This window comes from Argopecten irradians, chromosome 2, assembly GCF_041381155.1.
Source record: "Argopecten irradians isolate NY chromosome 2, Ai_NY, whole genome shotgun sequence".
In the NCBI taxonomy this organism is placed as follows: Eukaryota; Metazoa; Mollusca; class Bivalvia; order Pectinida; family Pectinidae; genus Argopecten; species Argopecten irradians.
The window spans coordinates 44,585,476-44,601,774 of NC_091135.1; the positions used below are offsets into that span (position 1 = coordinate 44,585,476).

The 16,299-nt window shown below is 36.3% G+C and overlaps 1 pseudogene; it reads right to left on the bottom strand.

Annotated features, from left to right (window-relative positions):
• The window catches only part of LOC138316654 (uncharacterized), a 53,872-nt pseudogene that overhangs the window by 15,473 nt on the left and 22,100 nt on the right, over window positions 1–16,299 (bottom strand).

Genomic DNA, 16,299 nt, shown 5'->3' on the forward strand with positions numbered 1-16,299 from the left:
ACACAATTTACAAACAAACCCACTAGAGGTGACCACATACTTGATCTCACATTTACAAACAGACCGTCAATCATAAACAAAACAGAAACAACAACACCCATAGGCAAAGCCGATCATGACATAGTATACACAGAAGCTGATGTCAGACTTAAGAGATCAAGAAAAGAACCCAAAACATATACATTTACAACAAAGCCAACTGGGAACAAATTAGACAAGATTTAAATGAACTGCATATATCACTAGAGCAACAAACCAATGAAACTGCGTACTCATTATGGAACAAATTCAAATCTACACTACACAATTCAGTGGAAAAGAACATACCCCAAAAACACTTGACATACAAACATAAACTTCCATGGATAACAAACTCTCTACGTAGACTCATCAACAAATCTAAATGACTTCACGCCAAATGTCGCTCAAATCACCAACTAACACAAACATACAAAACACTAAAAGCAGAGGTACAAAAACAGATACGAAATGCATACCGTTCTTACTTAGAAAAAATGATTAAAGATCTCCCTACAGACGAGCAAACCACCCCAACAACACACAAACGATATAACCCTAAGAAATTATTTAGCTACATCAAAACAACTCGAAAAGAAAACACTGATATTACAGCCCTACGTGAAGATGGTCAACTTGTAACAGACACCACCACAAAAGCAAATATTCTCAATCAACAGTTTCAAAAAGCATTCACAACAGAAAAAAAACATAACATACCAAACAAAGGCCAATCACCACACCCCATTATGCCTCAAATACACATAACATGCTTGGGAATTACAAAACTCTTAGAAAACATAAACCCACATAAAGCTTCAGGGTCAGACCAAATACATGGGAAAATACTCAAAGAACTAAAAGACGTAACAGCACCCATTCTCACAAAAATATTCACAACATCTCTCACCACAGGAAAACTACCACATGACTGAAAGCATGTTCATGTTCACCCTATATATAAAAAAGGAGACAAACACAACCCTACAAATTATAGACCAGTCTCACTCACCTCAATTTCATGCTAACTCATGGAACATATTATAACAAGCTCTACAATGAAACACCTCGAAAACAATAACATGCTCTATGATTTACAACATGGATTCAGAGCGTCCCGATCATGCGAAACACAACTAGTCACCTTTATACATGAATTAACACAAAACCATAACAACAACAAACAAACAGACATTATCATCATGGCCAAAGCATTTGACAAAGTCCCGCACCATCGCCTACAATACAAACTCAAATATATTACGGTATTACAGGACAAACACTTACATGGATTACAGACTTCTTATCACACCGCACCCAAACAGTTGTACTTGAATGGAAACAATCCGAAAAAATACCAGTTATGTCAGGAGTACCTCAAGGAACCTGTTTGGGCCCAATACTCTTCTTATATACATAAACGACTTCCCAGAATACATCAAACACAGCACCCTCTTTGCAGATGGCAGCATATTATACAAAACCATACATAACACACAAGACGCACTTAAATTACAAGAAGATCTAGACGCAGCAGGTAGATGGGAGGAACATTGGTTAATGTCCTTCCACCCAGCAAGTGTAACGTCCTTAGCATCTCAAACAAATGCAAAGACCAATTATACATACAAACTCCATGACCACAAATTAAATTACAACAAGTAACATCTTGCAAATACCTAGGAATCACAATACAAAATAACTTACGATGGGACATGCACATCAACAACATAGCAGCCAATGCTAACAAGACACTAGGATTCTTGAAACAAAACCTACAGATAAACTCACAACTATAAAAGAACATGCGTACAAAGCCATAGTCAGACCCAAACTGGAGTACTGCTCCTCCGTATGGACAGAAACATATATATTTCTGGTATGGGACCCTCACCAGACAAATCAAATCATGCAAATCGAAAAAACACAATGCAGAGCAGCACGCTACACAACAAGCAGATACCACAACACAAGTTCAGTACAAGACATAATGGAAAACCTCAACTGGACCTCACTACAAACACGCAGAACAAGAACACGTTTAATTTTATTTTATAAAATCATACACCATCATGTGGCAATAAACTATAATCAAATCCTTTATCTGACAGACTTCAGGACTAGACAATCACACCCATTCACATATAGACATATAGCTGCCACCAATGACATATACATACACTCATTTTTTTCCACACAAAATTAAACAATGGAGCATCCTACCTGTGGCTACAGTACAAAGCAATACATTAGAGGTCTATCATATTTTTATCTTATAACTGTCACTAATGCACCTTCACGATCACTGTAAATAACTTCACTTTTTTTTTTCTCCACAATATTAATTACGCCTCTGCCAATCCGCACAATATAATCATCGGCTTCGATGGAATTGTATTCTTTATAAGTAGAAGAAGAAGAAGAATTGCCTTTTTACCTATATACATCTTGGATGGTATGATGCGTCCATAGACTGCCCAACGAAACCACGACAACCAACCTCCACAGGAAGACACCACATTCTCCATCCTCGTTGCTGGCAGTCTGATACCAAATCTTGGTACTTAGCCTATTTTCGCTCATAGGCGTCGTTGATACGATCCTCCCACGGCACTGTCAGCTCCACCAGCACAGCCTGTTTGGACGATGATGACCAAATTACTATGTCTGGCCTTTGGTTGGTTACTGCTATTTCTGGTGGAAATGTCATCCGGCCATTCAAATCTGCCCTCAACTGCCAATCTTCTGCTGTACCTAGCACTCCACTGCCTTCCACACTGCCTTTAACACTCTGTTCTCCGGCCTTGACGAAATTGATAAATTTCAAGCCGCCTTTGTCCCTCTTTGATCTCTTTCTACTGTTCTCCAGAGTGTCTGCAAGTACAGACAGAACCTTGTCGTGACGCCAGGTGTACCGTCCATCCGCTAGGGCCACTGAGCAAGAAGAAAGGATATGTTCTAAATTGGCTGGTCTTCCACAGAGTTTGCAAGCTGGGTCGTCCGTCATTCCCCACGTTGCCAAGTTAGATGGAGTCGGCAATACGTCGTATACAGACTTTAGTTGAAATTGCAGCCTCTGAGGCTCCATGCACCAAATGTCATTCCATGACAATTTCTTTTGGCGGGCGCCTTCCCAGTTAAGCCAATTTCCTTGCTTCTTCATACCCGTGGCTCTAACCATTCGTGACTGTTCTTCCATTGCACGAACTTCTTTCTGAACAAGATGTCTCCTCTCCTCCTGGTTTGATGTCCTCCACTTTTTCCCTGTTGTCACTCCGAGCCCTTGCCTACCCAAAGCTACTGTTCCAACGATGTCCCCATGTTGAAGTTGTGATTCTGCCTCTTCCATAGTCTTCTTTGCTGACCATTTACGTCCTGTTCTGGTGTTTACTCTTGCCTCTCTAACCTTGGCATCCCGACTGTCCCTCAGCATGAGTAACTGCCTGACCTTAGTCACCTTGAATTCCTCCTTCAATGATGTGAGAGGAAGTTGCAGCTTACTTCCGGAACTGTAAAGTCCTATGCTACTGAAGCTTCGTGGGACAGACAACCATCTCCTAAGGTATCTACTTGCCAGCCTTTCCATTGACTCAACAGTTGTCATTGGTAGGTCATAGACTAACAGCGGCCACAGAACTCTTGGTAATACTCCATGCTGGTAATATCCAGGTCTTGTATTTTCCTGGTAAACCACTTCTGTCGATAGTGTCCATCCACTTCTCTAGCTGCCTCTGCGTGTTGTTAACGTTGCCAATATCGCTGAGTGAGTCGTCAAAACATTTCCCCAGGCACTTAACTGGCTTCTCGGAAACTGTTGGAATGGTTTCATCTGCAGTCTTGAATGTTTCATTCTTGATTTTTCCTTTCTTCAGGACTAGACTTCTGGACTTGGATGGTTTAATCTTCATACGGGCCCAAATGATGATGTCTTCAATTTCCTGAAGAGTCCATCTTGCCTCTATGACTGTCTTTGTGCTGATGGTCATGTCATCCATAAATGCCCTTACTGGGGGTTGTCTAACTCCAGCTCTCATCCATGGTCCCCTACTCATCTTCTCCACTAATTTTACCATTAGGTTCATGGCTGCAGCAAACAGAATCACTGACACTGTACAGCCAGTGACTATCCCGACCTCTAAACGTTGCCACGAGGTTGTGTAGTCCTGGACTGTGAATCTAAGCTCTAGCTTGTCAAAGTAGCTTTCCAGCAGATGTCGTGTCTTCTCCGGCACATGATACCGTTCCAGTGTAAGTTGGACCAGTTTGTGCGGCATGGAACCGTATGCATTTGCTAGATCTAGCCAAATGACAGCAAGCTCCCCTTTCATCTCCTTTGCTTCTCTGATTATCTGCGTCAAGACGCTGGTATGTTCTACACATCCTGACACACCTGGAACCCCTCCTTTCTGTACAGAGATGTCGATATAGTTGTTATGCAGCATGTAATTAGTCATTCTCTTCGCTAGTATTGCCAGAAATATCTTTCCTTCGATGTTCAATAAGGATATGGTCCGGAATTGCTTGAGTGTCTCAGATTGTTCCTCTTTTGGTATGAAGCATCCCTCTGCCTGGTGGCAACAGTTAGCAAGCTTTCCTCTTCTCCATACTATCCGAATGAGCTGCCACAGTCGCTTTGTCAATCTCGGGCAATTCTTATATACTCTATAAGTTATGCCATTGGGACCTGGTGATGATGCTGTTCTTGCTTTCCTGATGACATCTTTTACTTCCTTCAACTTTGGTTCAGACTCATCAAACAAATGATCTGGTTCGTCTGGCCGAATGAGCTTTTCGTTGTTCTCAAGCTCCTCATCCCTCATAGGATCACTGTGCGTATCGTGCAGATGCTTCTCGACCTCTTCCCTCTCTGCTTTCAATGTTCCAGACCCTTTGCTGCCAAGAAGGTGTGATGTATATTGGAAAGGGTTGGCTGTGAATCTTGCGCGTGCTCTTTCCCTATCCTTCCTCCTTCGTCTACTCCTTTCAGCTCTTCTTAAAAGTTTCAACCTTTCTCTGATGTATTTGCGAAGTTCTGCCAATGCAGGTCTCTCTTCTACCGTAGCACATCTGAATGATTTTGCAAGCCGTCTCAGATCTTTCCTCATGCCTGTTATTTCCTGCTGCCTCCTATTCTTAGTGATAGTCTTCTTTGGTTGTTTCCTCTCTTCTGCACCATATCTATCAAGACCCACGCTATACATTATTGATGTCATGCCTTCGATCTTCCTATCGACTCCTCCTGCCAAAGATGCGTTTAAAATTGCATCTACATCTACATCAAACTTCTCCCACTCTGACTTGTTTGCACTTGATGGCCACTTGATCTTTGCTTTCCTGCTATCAGCCAGGTTTGGTTCCTGTAACCTGACTTCGGGGGTATGTTGACTGCGGTTTTCTGTTGTTGACTCATCATTCCGGTTGTCCTCTTCATTGTATGACACATGGACGCTGTGGTCACTATGGTTTTCTTCCTGGACCACCTCCTCCTCCGTCTCACCAGGTTGCCCTGCGCGTTTTGTGTCAAACGCAGAATAGGCGCGCGCATCTTCCCCATGTGGATCTTAAGTCCCCGTTCATTTTTCAAGGTCTTACCGCAAGATGCGTTTAAAATTGCATCTACATCTACATCAAACTTCTCCCACTCTGACTTGTTTGCACTTGATGGCCACTTGATCTTTGCTTTCCTGCTATCAGCCAGGTTTGGTTCCTGTAACCTGACTTCGGGGGTATGTTGACTGCGGTTTTCTGTTGTTGACTCATCATTCCGGTTGTCCTCTTCATTGTATGACACATGGACGCTGTGGTCACTATGGTTTTCTTCCTGGACCACCTCCTCCTCCGTCTCACCAGGTTGCCCTGCGCGTTGTGTCAAACGCAGAATAGGCGCGCGCATCTTCCCCATGTGGATCTTAAGTTCCCCGTTCATTTTTTCAAGGTCTTACCACAACTACAAGTACTGCCATTGTTCAGTCTCTCAGTCCTTGGTCGATCCGGTGTTGTATCCATTGTGTCCTCCAGATTAGGTCATGAAATTGAATGTCCTTCGAAGATATCACACATTCAATTATAAATGTGCTTTGCGATATTTGAAACAGTACAACAACAAAAAGATTTAAGTTGAGACGAATGAATCTTTCCGTATTCATGGGCTAATTACTTGTGTGGTCATGAGAAATTACATTCTCGTGAGTTATATCGTTTTCCATGATACCGTTATATCAGGATTGAAATCGAGATTCATTGGGTTCGCCCTAAGTGCGGTTTTTGGCTTGAAATATATTTTAATGAACTTATTAATATTTCCAACTAAGGCTGTCTTCAATATAATGTTAACACAACACCATGCCGTAGCGCATCTTTAAATATTCTAAATGCGATATAACAATACGACCTTGAACGTAATAGCACAATTTCTTAAATGCATATTTTTTATTGGTGTCTCCCTAAGTCTCTGTTTTTGCCAATACGGCCAACGTTTCTCATGAAATAAATCTTCTCCATCATACTTGAATGCAGCTTATAAACCGAAAACATATCTAATCAAATTAAATTTGTGTTTACTGTTTTTTTTCTTAATTTCCCATTTGGCTGCATTCCAGAACAACTGAAAATTGTAAATAAGGAGTTGATGTCCTGACGAGATATCACCACACATAGTAATAATTAAATGCTTTTTTCTCGATCACTGAAATCAGTACGACAACAAAATACACTTTGTAGTGAAAACAAATACATTTGTGTATTCACTGGATCGATATCTGATCATGGATATGGTTATGTGTTAATAACTTTTTGTAAGTTATATCGTGTTTCCATGATACGTTTTAATAGGATTGAAATCGAGATTCAATGGTTTCGCCCCTAAGTGAGGTTTTTGGCCGAAATATATCTTTGAATTTTATTATTTCACCTACTAAGGCTGTCTCAAATATAACGTTAACACCTATGACGTAGCTCATCTTTAAATATTATAAAATGGTGATATAATGATAAGAACATCGCAACCTATTGCACAATATCTTAAAATGCTTTATATTCCTGGTTGATGTCTCCCCTAAGTCCTATGTTTTTCAATAGGACCATGCGTATCTCATGAAATAAATAACTCTATCATACTTGAATGCCAGGTTAAAAACTGAATATACATTATTTTAATCAATTATAAAACTTTTTTAGTTGTTTTTCCCGCCCCCCCCTTTCCTCTTACAATCCCCTAATTTGACCCATGGCATTCCCAAAAAAACTTCGGAATTTGGAGATAATGAAATTTGATGTCCCTAAGCAAGATAGCACACACATATCAGTCATTTATATAAATTATGCTTTTTTTTATTTTATATTTTTTTTTTTTTTTTTTTTTTTTTTTGTTTTTTTTTTTTTTTTTTTTTGTTTATGTTTATGTTTTGCGATAATCTTGGTGAGAAAATCACAGGTAGACGGATACAACAAAAAAATTTAAAGTGAAAACGAAGGAATCTGAATAGTCCATTGGTCAGCATACATACTTACATGGTGTTGGTCATGAGAAAATAACATTTCGCTTCAGATGAAATACCCGATAGTCTTATCCCCCATGAAACCGTGATATATCAGTATTGAAATACGATGATTCATTGGTTCGCTTTTCGCGCGCGTCCCTAAGTCCCGCGGTTTTATTGGTGTTTGTTAATATATTTTAATGAACTAATTAATATTTCCAAACTAAGAGAGAGGTCGTGCTTCAATTTAACGTTTAATTTACCACGATTTAACCCACAGCACACCAAGCCGTAGGTAGCGGCGAATCGTTCTTTAAAAAATTCTAAAATGGCGATATTACACAAAGACATTGAGCCATAATAGCTCAATAGTCCTAAATGCATGAGTATTATGTTAGTTGTAGTCACCATAAATCTCTGTTTTTTTGCTTTTGGCCAATACACGACGGGAACGCCAACGGTTTTCTCAATGAAATACATTCTTCTCTATCATACCTGAATGCAGTTTTATAAACCGAATAGCATATATAAGATCCAGGTTGAGAATTTATTTTTTTAACAATTTTTTTTTTTATTAAAATTTTCCAATTTCACCATTTGAGCCTGAATTCGCTTAGAACAATCTGAAAATGAAATAGAAGGAGTTTGATGGGGTCCTGGACGGAGACCTACCTAACACCAAATTAATAAAACGAACGTAATTACGCTTTTCTCGATCAGCTGAAATCTGGCATCAAAATACACTTTGTAGTAGAAACAAATGACATTTGATGTATTCAGTCGGATTCGATTACGTGATCAAGTCCGATAAGTGTTTATGCGCTAAATAACATTTTTGTAAGATAATAACGTGTGTGAGCATGATTAAAGCCGTATATACAAGGATGAAAATCGCGAGATTCCATGGTAACGTTTTGACCTAAGTGAGGTTTTTTTTGCCCTAAATATATCATTGAATTTATTATTAATTCATACAAATGGCTGATCTCAATTATAACGTTAACACACCATGACGTAGTCATCTTTGAATTATTGCTAAAGGTGAGATATAACTGATAAGGATACATGAACCTAATTGGCACAATATCTTAAATTGACATATTTCATGGTTGATGTCTCCCTAAAAGTCTCTGTTTTCACCAATAGCGACCATGGTTTATCATGAATAAATAACTCTATCGATACTTGAATGCAAGTTTATAAACTGAATACATATTTAATACATTTAATTTTTAGTGGTTTTCTTACAATCCCCATTTGACTGCATTCCAGAACAACTTGAATTTGGAAATATGAATTAGATGTCCTAGCAAGATAGCACAACATTCAGTAATTAAATTATGCTTTTTCCGAGATTTGAAATCAGTCGACATCACACAAAAATGTACGTGAAAAGAATGAAATCTTGTGTATTCTGGGATCCATGCAGGTTCGTGCGTCATGATGGTAAATTACATTTTTCGTTAGTTAATATGCTGTCTTTTTCCATGAAACCGTTTTATATCAAACGATACAAATCGACGATTCCCATGGGGTTCCGCCCTAAGTGCGGTTTTCTGGCCTTGAAATATATTTTAATGAACTTATTATTATTTCCAACTAAGGCTGTCCAGTGCTATATAATGTTCTAACACAAACACATGCCGTAGTTTCATCTTTAAATACATTCTAAATGCGATTATAAAACAATAGGACCCTGCAACGAAATAGCCTTCAATTTCTTAAATGCGATTATTTTTTTGGATGGTATCATCATAAGTCACTGCTTTTCTTCAATAGAACCCACGTTTCGATTCCTCATGAACACATAACCCTCTCATGACTTTACCTGAATGCAGCTTATATAACTACTGAAACACATTTAATTAAAGTTAAATTTTAAAACTTTTACAATTTTGTTTTCCTTAACAATTCCCATTTGACTGCATTCTAGAACAACTGAAAATGGCAAATAAGAGTTGGATGTCTGACGAGGATCACAAACGATTATTAACTATGCTTTATCGATCACTGAAATCTACAACAAAATACACTTTGTAGTGCATGAAACAATAAATCTTTTATTCATGGGATTCATACTGTGTGGTCATGAGAAAATTACATTTTCGTGAGTTATATCGTCTTTCCAAAACCGTTATATCAGGATTGAGAAATCGAGATTCATTGGGTTTCGCCCTAAGTGCGGTTTTTGGCTTGAAATATATCATTGAACTTATTAATATTTCCAACTAAGGCTGTCTTCAATAAATAACGTTAACACGTGACACCATGACAGGTAGCGTAGCATCTTTAAATATTCTAAATGCGATATAAATGATACGACCTTGAACGTAATAGCACAATATCTTAAATGCATATTTTTTTGTCTCCCTAAGTCTCTGTTTTTTTGCCACATACATGAACTTTTCTATGAAATAAATCTTCTCTATATACAAACTAAATAAGTTTATTAAACATAAATCGTAATTCATAAATCTTATTTAATATTCTCAAATTGATTATAACAACTTGAAAATACCTTGAAACCCAATTGCATCAATCTCATTCGAATGCAATATCCTATTATAAAATGCTTTAAGTGTCGGTCTGTTTTCACACAACAAAATGAAATGAATTGTCTTTTAATGATCATTTAAATATTCATCAACAACAAACATGGCATTAGTAAAAACGAAATTATCGTCATTTTCATTATCGTTATAATCAGATTGAAATCGAGATTCCATGGTTTCGCCCTAATGAGGTTTTAAATATTGCATTGAACAATATGAATTTCATATAAGGTTGAATATAATAAACCCGTAATCGAGATTGGTTTTGCTAAATAAGTGATCAAAAACGTTGAAATTGCACAATATCTTTTAATATTTTTTATTGGTTTCCAATGTCTCCCTAATATGGGTTTAACTATACTACAATTTTATCAAGTAAATATTAAAATTCTCTATCGATATAAACAGTTTTTGATACCATAATAGAACAATGCACAAATTTAAAATTTTAAATTTTTTGGTTGATGTCTCCCTAAGTCTCGACTAATTCCAGTTTTAACTTGAATAAACATTATAGTGGGTAAATCAATTCATGATACTTAACTAATTTCATTCATAATTTAAATTAACTTAATTTTATTAAACAACATGAACATGGTATTTTTTAATATTGGTCATGCGAAATGACATTTTCGATAGTTCAATATCGACATTGAAGCATACCGTATATTCAGAATGAAATCGAGATTCATTGTTTCGCCCTAAGTGTGGTTTTTGGCCTGAAATATATTAATTGAACTTTATTAATTTTTTCCAACTAAGGCTGTCTTCAATATAACGTTAAACAACACCATGATGATATCGCATCATTTTAAAATATTTAAATGCGATATTGAAATCAATAACCTTGAACTTATTGAAACGAATGAATTTCTTTAATGCATTCATGGTCTCCAAATATACTGTGTATAACACCATTTTTCGAGATTCCATGGTTTCTCCCTAATTCGTTAGTTATATCATGAACCATTATATCAATTGAAATTTCCTAAGTTCGTTTCTAATAATCTTTGCTGAAATCCATAATGAATTGAATATTAAATGACTAATTCATCAAATATATATTAACATTCATGATATTAATGCTGAATAAAAATACATGCACAATATAAAATTCAATGAAATCTTAAATTTTTCCAAGGTTAATTCCTTGTCCTAACGTTTTTTTCTTAATTTCCCCATTTGACTGCTTTTCTCCAGAACAACTGAAAATTGTATAAATCAATGGAGTTTGATGTTCTGTGTTCATTTAAGTTTAATTGTGAGTTATATATCGTCTTTCCATGATACCGTTATCAACATTGTAAAAATTATTCTTGTTTCTAGAATCCCCATTTGAAAATCTAAGAACAAAAGGCTGAAAACGTTTGAAATAGTAGCGCATCTTTAAATATTCTAAATGTCCGATAACGATTTGAACACAATTAGCACAATATTTTATAAATTATGCTTTTTATTGATGATATTCTGAAATTGTCCAACAACAACAAAAATTAATGAAACGAATTGAATCTTTATTTAAATGCAGTTTTCATACTGGTGTGGTCATGAGAAAATATACATTTTCGTGAGTTATATCGTCTTTTTCATTACAAACCCATTTATCTGGATTGAAATCGAGATTCATTTTCGCCCTAATTTGGTTTTTGGCTTGAAATATGTTTTAACGAATAACTTATTTAAATTTCCAACTAAGGCTGTCTCATAATATAACGTTACATCATGACGTAGTTCATCTTTAAATATTCTAATCCGATATAACGATGAATCTTATGAACATAATTATCACAATATAACCTTACGTTAAATGCATATTAAATATGTTTTGTTATGTTTCCCCTAAGTCCCTACTTTGGTCTCTCCGTTTTCTCCAATACGGACATAAACGTTTCTCTCATTGAAATACAACAAAATACCCTTTGTATTGAAACAAATACATTGTGTACTGGATACGAATACTGAGTTTACTTTATCATACCTGAATGCAGTTTCAATAAACAATGACGTACGCATCTTTAATATTTAAATCAATAAAATTTTATTTCAATGCATTGTTTTTTATTGATTTCCCTAATTTGACTGCAATTACGACCAACGTTTCCATGAAAACTTGAATTTGGAAATACTTGAATGCAGATGTCCGAATAGATATACATCATTTAAAATTTTTTACGATTATTTTTTTAACAATGCGATATTTGAAATTCCAGAACAACAAAAATTGTAAAAATTGTTGTGACGAGAATCACATGTTAATAAATTATGCTTTCTCGATACTGAAAGCAAAATACAATCATTAAAATTCAAATAAGATTTGTGTACGAATGGATCGATACTGATGGGCATGATATGGTTATGTGTAAATACATTTTTTTGAGTTATATCGTTTTCCATGAACCGTTATATCAGGATTGAAATCGAGATTCATTGGGTTTCGCCCTAAGTGAGGTTTTTGGCTTGAAATATATTATTGAACTTTATTATATTTCCAACTAAGGCTGTCTTCAATATAACGTTAAACAACAAACCATGACGGTAGTCATCTTTAAATATTCTAAAAATATCGATGATAATAATAATCGACCTTGAAATTAATTGCACAATATCTTCAATGCACATTTCCTTGTTGATGTCTCCCTAAGTCTCCGGTTTTTCTCCAATAGGACCAACGTTTCTCATGAAATAAATAACTCTCTTCTTTATGCCAGTTTATAAAACTGAATACATATTTAATCAATTTAAACTTTTAACTATTTTTTTAAATCCCCATTGAACTGCATTCCAGAAACAACTTGAATTTGGAAATAATAACAAATTTAAATGTCCTAACGAGATTCAACTTGTTCATTCTTAATTATCCCCATTTTTATTTGAAATCATACGAAACAACCAAAAAGTGAAATTGAATTTTCTAAATGGGCTCATACTGGAGTTCATGTAACTGAATTACATATTTCATCATATCGTCTTTGATGCTTGTTTTTTCTGAAATCATTTTGACTAAACAACAACAAAATTTGAACTTTTGATGTCTTCCTAACGTGATAAGTTCATTAAAACGTTAAATAAATACATGAACCTAAGATATTTGAAATTATTCATGGATCGATACTGATCATCTTATCATAATAATGAGAAAATATTGATGAGGCTAACATTTTCGTGAGTTATATCGTCTTTCCATGACTGAAATACCGTTTTATATCAGGATTGTGAAATCGAGATTCATGCACTTTTCGCCCTAAGTGTGGTTTTTGGCTTGAAAAATATATAATTGAACTTATTAATATTTCAACTAAGGCTGTCTTCAATATATAACGTTAACTACGACGAAATGATTAGTTCATCTTTAAATAATTCTAAATCTAAACGATATAATGATAATACCTTGAACCTAATTGCACAATATCTTCAATGCATTTATCCTTGTTGATGTCTCCCTAAGTCTCCGTTTTCTCCAATAGGACCATGGTTCTCTCATGAAATAAATAACTAATCTATCATAATTAAATGCAGTAAAATATAAACTGAATACATATTTAATCAATTTAAACGTACGAAATATTTTTGTTGTTTTCTTACAATCCCCATTTTTGACTGCATTCCAAAAATTAAAAAAACAACTTATTTAACAAAAGTTTTTAGAAATAAAAATATTAATATTGATGTCTTTTGAAACTTGTTTCTAACGAGACTGCATTCACACATTCATTTGGAATTATAAATTATGTCCTATAACGAGACTATCACACATTTTATAAATTATGCGATTTTGCGATATTTGAAATCAGTACAACAACAAAAAAAGATTAAGTGAAACGAATGAATCTTTCTATTCATGGGCTCATACTGGTGTGGTCATGAGAAAATTACATTTTCGTGAGTTATATCGTCTTTCCATGATACCGTTATATCAGGATTGAAATCGAGATTCATTGGGTTCGCCCTAAGTGCGGTTTTTGGCTTGAAATATATTTTAATGAACTTATTATTATTTCCAACACTCATATATATAAAATACGATTGTCCTTCCCCAATGATGTTTCACACCAAATATGGATGAAATCCATCCAAGGATGAAGGACTAGTAGGATTTTAAAGCTTAAATTAAGAAAATTTCCCCTTTTTAGGCCCCGTCCCTCTGCCCCTAGGGGTCGGACCAGGCTCATTTATATAAAACATGATTGTCCTTCCCCAATGATGTTTCACACCAAATATGAATGAAATCCATCAAAGGATGAAGGAGGAGTAGGATCTAGCTTAAATTAAGAAAATTTGACCTTTTGGAGCCCCGCCCCTCTGCCCATAGTGGTCGGATCTATTTCATTTATATAAAATATGATTGTCCTTCCCCAATGATGTTTCACACCACATATGGATGAAATCCATTCAAGGATGAAGGAGGAGTAGGATTTTAAAGCTTAAATTAAGAAAATTTCCTCTTTTGGAGTCCCGCTCCTCTGCCCCTAGGGGTCACCAGGCTCATTTATATAAAATACGATTGTCCTTCCCCAACAATGTTTCACACCAAATATGGATGAAATCCATCCAAGGATGAAGGAGAAGTAGGATTTTAAAGCTAAAATTAAGAAAATTTGCCCTTTCGGGGCCCCACCCCTCAGCCCCTAGGGTTCGGACCAGGCTCATTTATATAAAATATGATTGTCCTTCCCCAATGATATTTTACACCAAATATAGATGAAATCCATTCAAGGATGAAGGAGGAGTAGGATTTTAAAGCTAAAATTAAGAAAATTTGCCCTTTTTTGGGCCCCATCCCTCAGCCCCTAGGGGTCGGACCAGGCTCATTTATATAAAATATGAATGTCCTTCCCCAATGATGTTTCACACCAAATATGGATGAAATCTATCCAAGGATGAAAGAGGAGTAGGATTTTAAAGCTTAAATTAAGAAAATTCGCCCTTTTGGGGACCCATCCCTCAGCCCCTAGGGGTCGGACCAGGCTCATTTATATAAAATATGATTGTCCTTCCCCAACGATGTTTTACACCAAATATAGATGAAATCCATTCAAGGATGAAGGAGGAGTAGGATTTTAAAGCTAAAATTAAGAAAATTTGCCCTTTTGGGGCCCCACCCCTCAGCCCCAAGGGGTCGTACCAGGCTCATTTATATAAAATATGATTGTCCTTCCCAAATGATGTTTCACACCAAATATGGATGAAATCCATTCAAGGATGAAGGAGGAGTAGGATTTTAAAGCTTAAATTAAGAAAATTTCCTCTTTTGGAGCCCCGCCCCTCTGCCCCTAGGGGTTGGACCAGGCTCATTTATATAAAATATGATTGTCCTTCCCCAACGATGTTTTACACCAAATATAGATGAAATCCATTCAAGGATGAAGGAGGAGTAGGATTTTAAAGCTTAAATTAAGAAAATTTCCTCTTTTGGAGCCCCGCCCCTCTGCCCCTAGGGGTCGGACCAGGCTCATTTATATAAAATATGATTGTCCTTCCCCAACGATGTTTTACACCAAATATAGATGAAATCCATTCAAGGATGAAGGAGGAGTAGGATTTTAAAGCTAAAATTAAGAAAATTTGCCCTTTTTTGGGCCCCATCCCTCAGCCCCTAGGGGTCGGACCAGGCTCATTTATATAAAATATGATTGTCCTTCCCCAATGATGTTTCACACTAAATATGGATGAAATCCATCCAAGGATGAAAGAGGAGTAGGATTTTAAAGCTTAAATTAAGAAAATTTGCCCTTTTGGGGCCCCATCCCTCAGCCCCTAGGGGTCGGACAAGGCTCATTTATATAAAATATGATTGTCCATCCCCAATGATGTTTCACACCAAATATGGATGAAATCCATCCAAGGATGAAGGAGGAGTAGGATTTTAAAGCTAAAATTGAGAAAATTTGCCCTTTTGGGGCCCCACCCCTCAGCCCCAAGGGGTCGTACCAGGCTCATTTATATAAAATATGATTGTCCTTCCCCAATGATGTTTCACACCAAATATGGATGAAATCCATTCAAGGATGAAGGAGGAGTAGGATTTTAAAGCTTAAATTAAGAAAATTTCCTCTTTTGGAGCCCCGCCCCTCTGCCCCTAGGGGTCGGACCAGGCTCATTTATATAAAATATGATTGTCCTTCCCCAATGATGTTTCACACTAAATATGGATGAAATCCATCCAAGGATGAAAGAGGAGTAGGATTTTAAAGCTTAAATTAAGAAAATTTGCCCTTTTGGGGCCCCATCCCTCAGCCCCTAGGGGTCGGACC